This window comes from Paramisgurnus dabryanus, chromosome 16 (assembly GCF_030506205.2).
Source record: "Paramisgurnus dabryanus chromosome 16, PD_genome_1.1, whole genome shotgun sequence".
Taxonomy (NCBI): Eukaryota; Metazoa; Chordata; class Actinopteri; order Cypriniformes; family Cobitidae; genus Paramisgurnus; species Paramisgurnus dabryanus.
In genome coordinates, this window is record NC_133352.1 from 13,303,325 (window position 1) to 13,315,123 (window position 11,799).

Here is an 11,799-nt window from a genome sequence, read left to right on the forward strand (position 1 = left end):
AAGACTGCTGGAAAACAAACAAATCTCAAAATAACAAAAACTGTGATGTAACAGTCAACATGTTTACGCCCCAACATGTTTACTAATGGGAGCTACTGGCATGAGCCTCAGAGCAGAGCCAATCAGAGCAGAGCTCAATATTATTATTCATGACCGTTCCAAATAGGGCAAAAATAGACCATTTCATTCAAAGGACAAATCCTAGGGTTGTAAATGGACATGTTTTCTGGATAATTTTTGCAATTAATAAAGTTACATAACTTCTATGTAAATATCAAAGAAAAGTTTAACATATTATTTCAATGCATTCTTTGGCACCTTTAAAGTAACATTATACAGCAACCTTTATGGTATGAAAGATTTGTAAATGTTTTACGTTTGAAGCTGTTGCAAATACATCTACATTGTACGCTTCAGCATCTTTTTAAACGTACAAAAAAGTAAGTTTTGTATTTTTAAAAGTTACCTAATGATACAAAGTATTAACAATGAGACCATGGACTTTCACATAGAATCATTAACAACGGTATTTTATTTCTGATAACAAGGTAAATAAATGACCAGTAAATCACCGTCGTTCATTTATCATATCTAACGGGTATTAGCTTTTACACTGAGGTAACATTACTGCATGTGTAAAACAATGTAAACTACAGGTCTTTGAATTCTTACCTGGCTGCCAAATCTCTCCACACAGCGAGTATTGGACACAGCAGTGATCCATGCTCGTCGTCTTTAGAAAACCAAAACATTTTATTTTCGACAAGATATTTGTTTCAGAGATTAAATTAGACTCTAGTCAGACCGATAAATAAATATAGCTACACAGGAAGTTCAGGCGCGTAACCGCGACAACGCGTGTGTCTGATAAAATAGTCGATCCGCTCTGATGTGGTGATCACAGACGTCAGATTCATCCACGCTTTAACACAACATGAATCATTTTATTAAAAAATATGAATTAATTCACGTTTAATATTAGTTTATCGGACTCACTACAAAGTGTTTTAAGTGTACTTGATTGAACCACTTACTTTCAAAATGAAAACATTGAGTTAAGCCAAAGTCAGTAGCCTACATGGTGCAATCGTGTTTGATCGAGAAACCTGCTAGCGTTCAATCAAAATGGATTGTTTAACCTCCTAAGACCCGAGCTTTGGTTTGTCTTTTTTCAGATTTCTTCCAATAAACAGGGTTCCCATGGGTCTTTGAAATTCTTGAAAGTTGTGAATCTGGGGGAAAAAATTCAAGGCCCTGGGAAGTTTTTGAAAATATACATACATAGATACAGGTCATTGAAAGTGCTTGAACCTATTTTATGCAAGAAGTTTTCTGGGAAAAAATCTGCATTATTCCCTGTGTAGTGTAGGATAATATCATAAAAATTCTAGACTTTTTAAGCACACATGCTAAACTGTTCGCTTTAAATGTTTATATCTTTTTGTATGCGTATGTTGATTCATACCAAAATGCTTTTTTACATAGTTGTGTTTGACCCATGAAAACGTTTAGGGTTACGTATGTAACTGTTGTTCCCTGAGAAGGGAACAAAGCGCTGTGTCTCCCTTGCCATACTTCCTGTGTCCCTTTAACGCCGTCTTTGGCAATATTTCAGATAGGGATAAACTTCCTGGCTCCCGCGTCACCCTGTCTTTTTTATTAAGCCTTACCATTGGTTGAATTTGATATACACATTCAGAAGCACTTACCCCTGGAGGCGTTCCCAAAGTGTCACCGCAGTGACGCAGCACGAGTTCCCTCGAAAGGTAACTGTAACAATGTATCTTAAAAGGTAACACGATGTAACCTTGCCTTCTGTGTCCCCACATTTAGTCCTTGAATTGGAGGGTACTGGACCTGGAAAGTCCTTGAAAGGTCTTTCAATTTGAAGTTAACTAAGGTGTGGGAACCCTAAATAAAATGAACAGCTTAAATTTGAATATTTCTTTGGTTGATTTCCCCAATAAATCATGTGGCCCTCTCACAAACAGTTTTTTGTTTGAGCAGTCCAGCAAACCAACATTGCCTTATTGCTGACATGAAGTGAAGTACGTTTACATTTTCTCATTTAGCAGACGCTTTTATTCAAAGCAACTAGAAATGAAAGAGCATTTAACCCAAGAGAGAGCATTTAATTTAGTCCAAGAAGCCAAGTATAAGTATAGTCTACAAAGCTATGTTTACAAGCAGGAATAGAGTTGTGGTGGGAAAAATGAACAGCATAGAGGGTTTAGTACTTTTAAAATGGTTAGTACTTTTGGTTACCAAGCAAGCTTTTGAGCTCATCTATGTGCTTATAAAAGTTGAAAATAAAATGTTTAGCATGGCTATAAAGTAGAAACAAGAAGACCCAACTTCTTGTTTTGAAAGGAAACACTACACAATGAAGTATACTGCACTTGTCATGAGATTTCATGGGGTCACAACCCATTATATCCCTGTAGTGCCAGACATTTCTAGGAAAAGAGGGTCCGACTGTGAAATATGAGCTTTTCATACCAGTACGGAGCCAGACTTGAATGCTTCGACTAAATCCTAAGGGCCCATCCTCAAATATCTACGATATTCTGGTCCGTAGATATAGTTTAGCTCCGCTGTATAAACCTATGGGGGTTTTTAAAGCCCATTTTATAGTCCAGTCCACCAGGTGAACGTCATAAATCCAGTCGTAAAGTAACAATAAACCTCTCTTATAGGTATCATTATGCCCATAGCAAACAAACAGGACATGACAAGCGCAGGACAAATTCATTGCCACAGATTAAGATGTATGGTTAGTGGCTTGTAATGTGAGCATTAGTCATGAAGAAAGCACAGATAGAGGTTTTGGTTGATTTTTTTTGCCAGGCACCAAGACTTTTAGAGGAAAAGTCAGATCTAAAAACATCACGACTACGCCAGACAGAGGTCATCATAACTAACACTGAGACAATGCACCTCATCAGAGTCGAGGTTAGGATGGCGATTAGTTTGCATTGACGCAGATGGGTTTGGATAGATCAATATAAACGGACCGATCGGATTCTCTCTATATCAGTGTTAAGTACACTTTGAGTATGCTGACCCCAATATGAACCTTCCTTGGACAAAAGCCTTTGATAAATCTGCCAATAGGAAGCCAGGAGAAATAAGAGGAATGGATGTGACCAGATATACAAATGAGCCAGAAATGTGTAAAGATGTGGATGCATTTAACATTTGCACTTAATAATTGTTAAGAACAATCTGTCACTATTTATTCATCCTCAACCGATACGCTATGATTTCTTTGTGGAAAACAAATGTGATTTTTATTATATGTCAAGAATCATTACTTGTCATACAATGACCAGTTCAGAAGAAGGGCAGATATTATGAAACAAAGCTTTTTATGTCCTGTTGCTGATTTTCCTGAAACCGGTCTCTCAAAAACAGCAAAGAATTCAAGCACAAACTAATATTTCATCCTAATCTTATGGTATTTGCGCATGTCGTACAGACTATTTTTAAGGTGTCTGACAGCCCCTGGTCAAACGTTCCCACTTTGGCGTTCCATGGAAAAAATAACGGCATATGGGTTTGACAACGTTTCAGTAAAAAAATGATATCACTCATTGTTTTTCATTTTTCTATTTTAAGGGAAACTTTACTTCAACATGTAACCCAATGCTCCGGTCTTGCCAATACTTCACCACCACCACACAAAGAAAAACTTTACTAACGTGTCAAACCCAGGTTTTCAACATTTATTTATTGTCATGTTTATTCCATTTCAGATCGTTGTGGTTTAGAAAAAACAGCTTATGTAGGAGTTTGTGATCCAAAATTTTGGATTGATTGTTGAACAATGACGTAATCTGGATGATCTCATGCGCTCTGTCATCTCAGCGCAATAAAACTATTTACGTTTCAAGTCTATCTCGGTTCTTCAGGTGTGACTGACTCATTTTCCCCAACGTTCCTTTTCTGACAACTTATCCACACAACACATCAAGCCATTTTGTGGGATTGGGTGCAGACGCGTTGAAGCGACGTCAAATAAACTGACATCAACCAGCGATGTTAACTCTTATATAACATCTGTAAAACAACATTTACATGGGGACAGAGTACAGCATAAGCAGTCATTCTCCGTTGACTGACTCCTGTAAACAGTGGGATCTGGTTTTACGTCTCAGTCTGAGGAAAACTGTTTCAGACATAATACATGGTCATGTTCTCGTCTGGGACTTTACAGTAGTCAAATGATACAAGCATTATGTCTGTAGAAGAGCTATAGTCCACCTGTTTTAAAATACACACGACTCACTTCAGAATAGGAGGACTCTTTTAGGTAAACAACATTAGAGTTTATTCAAAGAAATATGTACATTTGCTGTAGTTATGCAGGTGTTTTCCAGTAACTTACTGTAAATTTAATTTTGTGTTATTTACTGGCAACAGTTTGTTCAAAGTTAAATAAACATTAAACATTAACAAGTCTTTGTCTTTACAGGATAAAACTGTAAAATAACAGCCTCATGAAAAGCATTTTGGGAACCTGAAATCCTCAACAACCTTTTTCTGTTTTTTTTCCTTCAGATTTTAGTTCCCAGAATGGTTTGCATGAGGCTGATATTTTATTTATATTCTCTAAAGACAAAGACTTAATGTTTAAAGTCGCCATGAAACGGAAGTAGCGATTGCCTTATTTTCCCCGTGGTGACGTATATCCGAATGAAACGGCTTTTGAGATGAAATAAGGCAGGGCTGGATTTGAATTTGTCCATCGAGATCTGATTGGATCGTTTGAAGTTGGGTCGTGTTGCTAATTGCTAATCACTGCGATCTTCTCCCGGACCCCGCCCACCTGCCATACTTTTGACCGGAAGTGAAGAGAGATCGTTTTGAGGAGGGGAGGAGATTTGCATTTTTGATTAAAGATTATGAGCACACACAAATTTAAAAAAAATAATGAAGCTCACAGATAAGTCATTTGTTAATAATACCACACTATTAAAAATACATATATAGTTTTTCATTTCAATTTCATTGCGACTTTAATGTTCAGTGTTCATTTAAAGGAACATGCCCACATTTTGGGAATTTAGCTTATTCACTGTATCCCCCAGAGTTAGATAAGTCCATATATACCAGGGTTTCTCAAAGTCCGGACTCCGGTCCGGATCCGGACCCGACGGGAACTTGATCCGGACCCGCGTCCACCTCATATTACAAGTGCATTAATTTCTATGTGATTGATTAAATGTGTGCATTTGCTACTTTACATATGCACATTAAACTTGTAAACTATTCGTTTAGTTTTTTTTCTTTTTAGATTTAAGAGTATTCCTGGTCCGAAAATAAAACGAATTATTTAAAAATTTTCTGTGTGACGCTGTAGCCATCACACCCAGATATTATGCACAGCTACTTCATGTACTACGGCTTTTGATCAGTAAGTCCTTATCAATCTGAAATCACTGTTGGTTTGAGTCGTTTAAAACATGCATTTGAAAAAGCAACACTCGTCAAACATAATCTTTATACATATTCTTTATTATCATGAAAATACCTGAAAAGGTTTGAAGAACAGGAATATAAATATATCCTTAAGACATTTCCTGGAGCTGCGTGTGTCTAGTTCTTTGTCTGCAGTGCATATTAAGTTTCTGCCCGAGAGCGCCCCCTGGCTTTTGGATGTAGCGGCATTTCACAGTAATTCATTGAGAAGCATAGCAAGAATCATAAGCCAATTTATAGGCGCACCCCTAATTTTGGTCAGTGTCTCTGCCTACCAACCACACTTTTTTTGCCGTGGTTTATGCATCTGATGGAGAACAAACTGTGCCATTTCTCTAATTAGGTTGCTCTGTATTTTGCACCTGGTTACTTTTGGCATATTTCTTGTGTTTATGTTACATTTTTTTTACTTTAAATGCAAAATACACTTATTTTTTTCCCAAACTATTTGTGTTGATTTGTTATATAAACAAATGATTTACATAAAGTTTTTCCGGACCTATGAAAATTATGAGAATTCAGATTTGGACCTTTGAATGTAAACTTTGAGAACCCCTGATATATACCTTTCTCATCTCCATGCGTGCTGTGTCTGACGCAGCCCGCAAGCTTAGCTTAGCACAAAGACTGGAAGTGAATGGCTCCAGCTAGCAAACTACTCCCAATATTTGACAAAATAATGCGAAAGATTTTCCTTTCTGATTTGTATAGTCACACCGTGTACAGATAACAAGGTCATATGAGACACAGCCATCTATACACACTGGGTATTATCTGAAGGCAAAGCACTGATACTTGGGCGGAGTGATTTGCACAACTCTGACCGAACTCTCTGCTCCTCACCAGGGGGCTTTTCGGATGCTACGAGCAAATCACTCCACCCAAGTAGCAGTGCTTCACCTTCTGAGAATATATTTCCCAGTATGTACACTGTTAAAAGATGGATGTGTCTCATATGACCTTGTTATTTGTACACAGTGTGACTATACAAATCACAACACATAAATAGGAAAATGTTTGAGTTATTTTGTCACTTATTGGGAGCAGTTAGCTAGCTGGAGCCATTTACTTCCAGTCTTTGTGCTACGCTTAACTAGCGGGGGCTGCGTCAGACAGAGTTACAGCACGCATGGAGATGAGAAAGGTGTGTATGGACTTATCTAACTCTGGGGGATACGGTGAATAAGCTTAATTCCCAGAATGTGGGCGTGTTCCTTTACCTTTAAACAAACTGTTGCCAGAAAATAACCTATAATTAAACCTTCAATTAAATCTACAGTAAGCTGCCAGTAATACTGTAATTTCTACAGAGATTTTTCTTTAACCAAGGTAAAAAATCTTTTCTCGGATGCACACAAAGGCCAGAATTTGGTTAATCTTATTACTAAATACAATTTAGAAGTCTTTTTTTTAACAAAAGATAAATAAATAATCAGGGACTCTCTAAAATTGTAAACTTAAAATCATCCAGGATGATGAGCTCTTGTCAGTGGTGTTTACTATTGCTAATTAAATATTTATATATGACACTGACCAAAGGTTATCTAATTTATGTTATGTTAATAAAATTAATAACACTCATAGTATGTAATTTTAACTTATAGTAAAATATATACAATTATATATATTACAATATAGACGGTTTCATCGGACGCACGTGATACACGTCTGGATTCGAACGTTACTTCTGGTTACTACTGGTATGACAAGTTGCTATACTGATCTCTTGAACAAATGTCTCGTTGAAAATAACAAATGTTTTGGATTCCTAGGTAATCTATGTTTTTTTTTTTGCTTGTTATATAAATAAACTACATTTTAAGTACTTTGTGGTTATTTATCATTAGCGGAGTTTACCGGAAGTTACGTGCGGACCGCGACAGCCGCTTGTTTATGTTGTTACTGCTGAAACCGTCTATAATATTGTAATACAATTGTAATACAGTTAAATACAGTATAATACTATACATTGTTTTTATGAATATGGTATTGTTTTGTATACTGTAAATTGCATTACTGTAAATCAAAATACAGTGACTGATACAGTGACACTGTAAAAAACAATTCTGTAGAAATTACAGTATTACTGGCAGCTGGTTGACAGTAACTTATTGTAGATTTTACATTTATGTTATTAACAGTTTGTTCAAAGTTAAATGAACATGAAACGTTTTCAGTCCTTATCTTCTACAGTAAGTTACTGGCAACTAGCTGAATAATTACAGCTAATTTTTTACAATGTAGCAAACATGCTCCCAGTAACTTTCTGCAAAAATACAGGGGAAAAGTTTATTTCTGTGTCCTGAATAATCTATCAACACTGAAAACCTTAATAACGTCACTGAACCTTTTTGATTGAGTAAACTCATTCCCTCAATGTTATTGAGTAATAGGTCACCCCAATAAATAAACTAAATTCTCCACAGAAGTACACAACTACATAAACTTGATTTGTTTAATCAGATTTAAAAGTCATTTTAACTTACTATTATTTATCTTGACTAGAGATGAGTTGCTACAACTTATAAAATGAAGTTGACTTGTTTTAATTATATTTTATAAGCTATAACAACTTGTCTCTAGTCAAGATAAATAATAGTAAGATAAAATGACAGAGATAAAATCAGAGATGATTAAACAAAAACAATTAAAGGGGACATGTCATGAAAATCTTACTTTTTCTAAGTTTAAGTGCTATGATTGGGTCCCCAGTGCTTCTATCAACCTAGAAAATGTGAAAACGATCAACCAAGTATACTAGTCAACATTTGAAGTGGATCAAAAAAGTTTATCAAAGTTGTCCTATGACAAGAATGGGTATAAGGGATTGGTTTTATGTAAACATTTATTAAAGGTTTTGATCCACTTCGAATGTTGACTAGTGTAATTTAGTTTTGGTAAACCATTCTCTGCAAGCATGTGAAAATAATAGGTAATTAAAATTTGTCTCCCCTTGTGATGTCAGCAGGGGATAATACTGCCCCTTATTCTACAGTGTAGAATCTACAACATCCAACCACAGCACTGCCATTTAGTGCAGAAAGAGAGAGAAAAAGAGACAGCACAATTGAGTTTTAATTTCAACAAACCACCATCATTGTGATCAGTGTTTGCATTTCATCAGCTCATTTGCATTTTAAAGGACACGCCCAAAAACAGTGCATTTCTGCTCACACCTACGAAGTGGCAATTTTAACATGTTATAATAAATTATCTATATGGTATTTTGAGCTAAAACTTCACATACATCCTCTGGGGACAACAAATATTCATTTTACATCTTAAAAAGTCTTGTGAAATGTCCCCTTTAAGGCAGCAGATCATTTTTTACAGTGCATGTATCTGCATTACAGTGTAGAGAAATACAATGAGTTCAACAGAGGGATGAATATCAAAGCAAACATTGATCACCTGAATGGGGATTTTACAAAAAACTATAATCAATAACAAAACATCATCAATAATACTACAAAGAGTTTAAAATCAGCCCCTGGTTTCACAGACAAGGCTTAAGGCTAGTCCTAGACTTAGATACACATTTGAGCTTTCTCAAGTGATAATAACTTGCACTGACAGACCTTAAAATATGCCAATGCCACTGATTTGTCTCAAGATACACACCAGTAACATCTTTTTATAAAGCATGTTTATAAAAGATGCTTAAACATCTTAATTTAACTAAGGCCTAGTCCTGGCTTAAGCTCAGCCTTGTCTGTGAAAACGGGCCTTATATCAATTGTTTATATGGCCCATTAGCTCTTTTTCTTTGAGCAAAATCATTGCACTTGATTTTTTAAGTTTATAGTTTTTGTAAGTTAATAAGTTAAATGAAAAGTTACATTTTAAATAAAGTTTAGTCATGATTACTTGACTTTTTTAGGTACAAACAACATTACGGCTTACAGTGAAGATGAGGGCATTACAAAACCAAAAATATTAATATATAGTGTTTTGATCACCACACGTGGAAAATTTTACCGAGCAACCATTGAGAAATGCAATTCCAACTGGCCTTTAAAAAAATTATTTTTCTGACCTCCACAAAACAATATAAAATGTAGAAACCCAAATTTGTTAATATGTTTACTTGTAAAGACTTCACAAACTGTATATGGTTATCTAGAATTTATAGTAAAACAATCTAACCGAGTTAACCCAACGTTATGTAATTTGCGTAATAATCTGATAAAAGACCATTTCAAAACAGGCTGAAGTTATTGCACAACCCGTAAGGAAAACAATAGTAATCACTGAAGTAAAAATCTTGTTTTCCTCCAGTTTGTTTGCTTACACACTGTCACAACAGTTCACTGAAAGGATAAACCTCGAATAACCAAACATCCCAAAAAGTGAATCGATAATATCAAGCAAACTTTATATAAAACCATCTTTTATTCCAATCTTATTTTGAGCTATGGTTTCATTTATTTACAAGACAAAGAAATGTTTATAACCAAGCTTAAGGGCAAACCTATACTCTTAAATCGCAGGAGTCTATATGAACATTTAAATCACAAAGACAAGTGATTCAAAGCAACACAACGTCCAAATTTTCATCTACTTTGGGACAAAAGTATGATTTTCAGCTATGAAGTGGCATCAGCGTAGCTCATGTGTGTAAGTGAAGTTTCTCACAGGGTCATTTGGAAACAATTAGAGCTGGCAGACGGGTTCGGGGGGGAACCTCATTAAACTGATGTGGTAACCCATCACCACTGAGGACATTAGCTGATAAACAACCATCATGAAGACATCCAGTGGAGAGATTGGAAAAGACAAACAAACACAATGCTTATTTGGGTTGTTAAGAAAAATTGCACACATCTTCAACTATAAAAGACCCCAAACTGTGCAATAAAAGAAAAAATACACTTTATACACAGGGTTCCCGCTCGAAGTCAAATTCCCTGACTTTCACAGACTAAAAAGCTTAATTTCCATGTTCGGGATGCCATAACCCTGGATAATGTACTGTACAGCATGGGTTTATAAAAATGTAGCTTAAATGGATGAAATGAATGAACAGTGCTAATAAACACCTATTTAACAATTATAAGTCCCTTTTCTTTAGTAAAGAAAAAAATGGTTCCCTTCTTCTCAGTGGAATAAGATTTTGTGACTTTTCTAGATTATCTGTCAATAATCATTTAAAAAAAACTGGGCTTGATTCGGTCATTCTGAAGATGTGTAAAAAAAATTGTACCAAAAGAGGCCCTTGGGGGTCAAAATGACCCCGTTTGAAAATGAATGGGAAATGAAAAAAAAATCAATGCATCCAGAATAAATCTGAAAATTTCACAGAAAAAAAGGCCTGGGACTAAAGCGCAAATGCATATGGAAAAGACCTGCTCAGTCATACACACTAAGGTATGACTGCCACAAGAGCATTTTTTATACAATTTGGCAAAAAAAATGCTCTAAAGCTCACATACGTGTGCACATACACACAAAAGTTTGACTGCCACAGAGAGCATATTTATAGAATTTGGCAAAAAACAGATGCAGAAAATTGGTCTGCTCTAATGCTCACACAGGTTTATTTTTTTATGTCCTTTCTAATGTTTATATATACATACATTCATAAATGTATTACTGTATTAGTGATGTGAGCAGTTGGCCACATCCAGTAAAATGAATGGGTCTCTATGGGCCTCTGATGATTTTTTATGGCCGAATTCAACACATAACATCTATATCAATATCTAGAAACAATTTAAAATACATTTAGATCATAATTTATGTGAATTTGTCATAAAAAAATTATATTTTATATGCAAGCTACTGGTGTAGTTGAGAAATTTAGTGTTAAACGGGTACAAAAGTACAGCTCTCAAAACACAGCATTAAGGTATAGACAGGAACCAAACAAAAAATATTTAAAAAATATATTATTTTGAAATCACTATCAATTTCTGGGGTCAATATCAGTTTTGACCCCCACTGAAGGGTAATCAGGAATATCTGGGCTTATGATGGTTAAATTGTATAGTCAGCAAAAGCTTGGAGCCGGAAATGGTATTCCTTACGTCACAAGTTAACAAGCGGATTACATTTTGATAAATAGAATCTAAAATTTAAAGTAATAAACCGAAAACCCCAATATTCCATGAATTGGACAAAAAAAGACCTGGAAAAGACCTCTTGAATTTCTATGATATTCCAGAAATTCTATGACCCGTGGGAACCCTGTATACGCTTGCATCATGGAAAAATTTGACAAGGCATATTAATGTATGAAGAGGGGCTAAACCAGCCAACAACAGTCAAGAGGAAATTAAATTGACCCAATTTACTGGACAACATTTAATGAATCATACA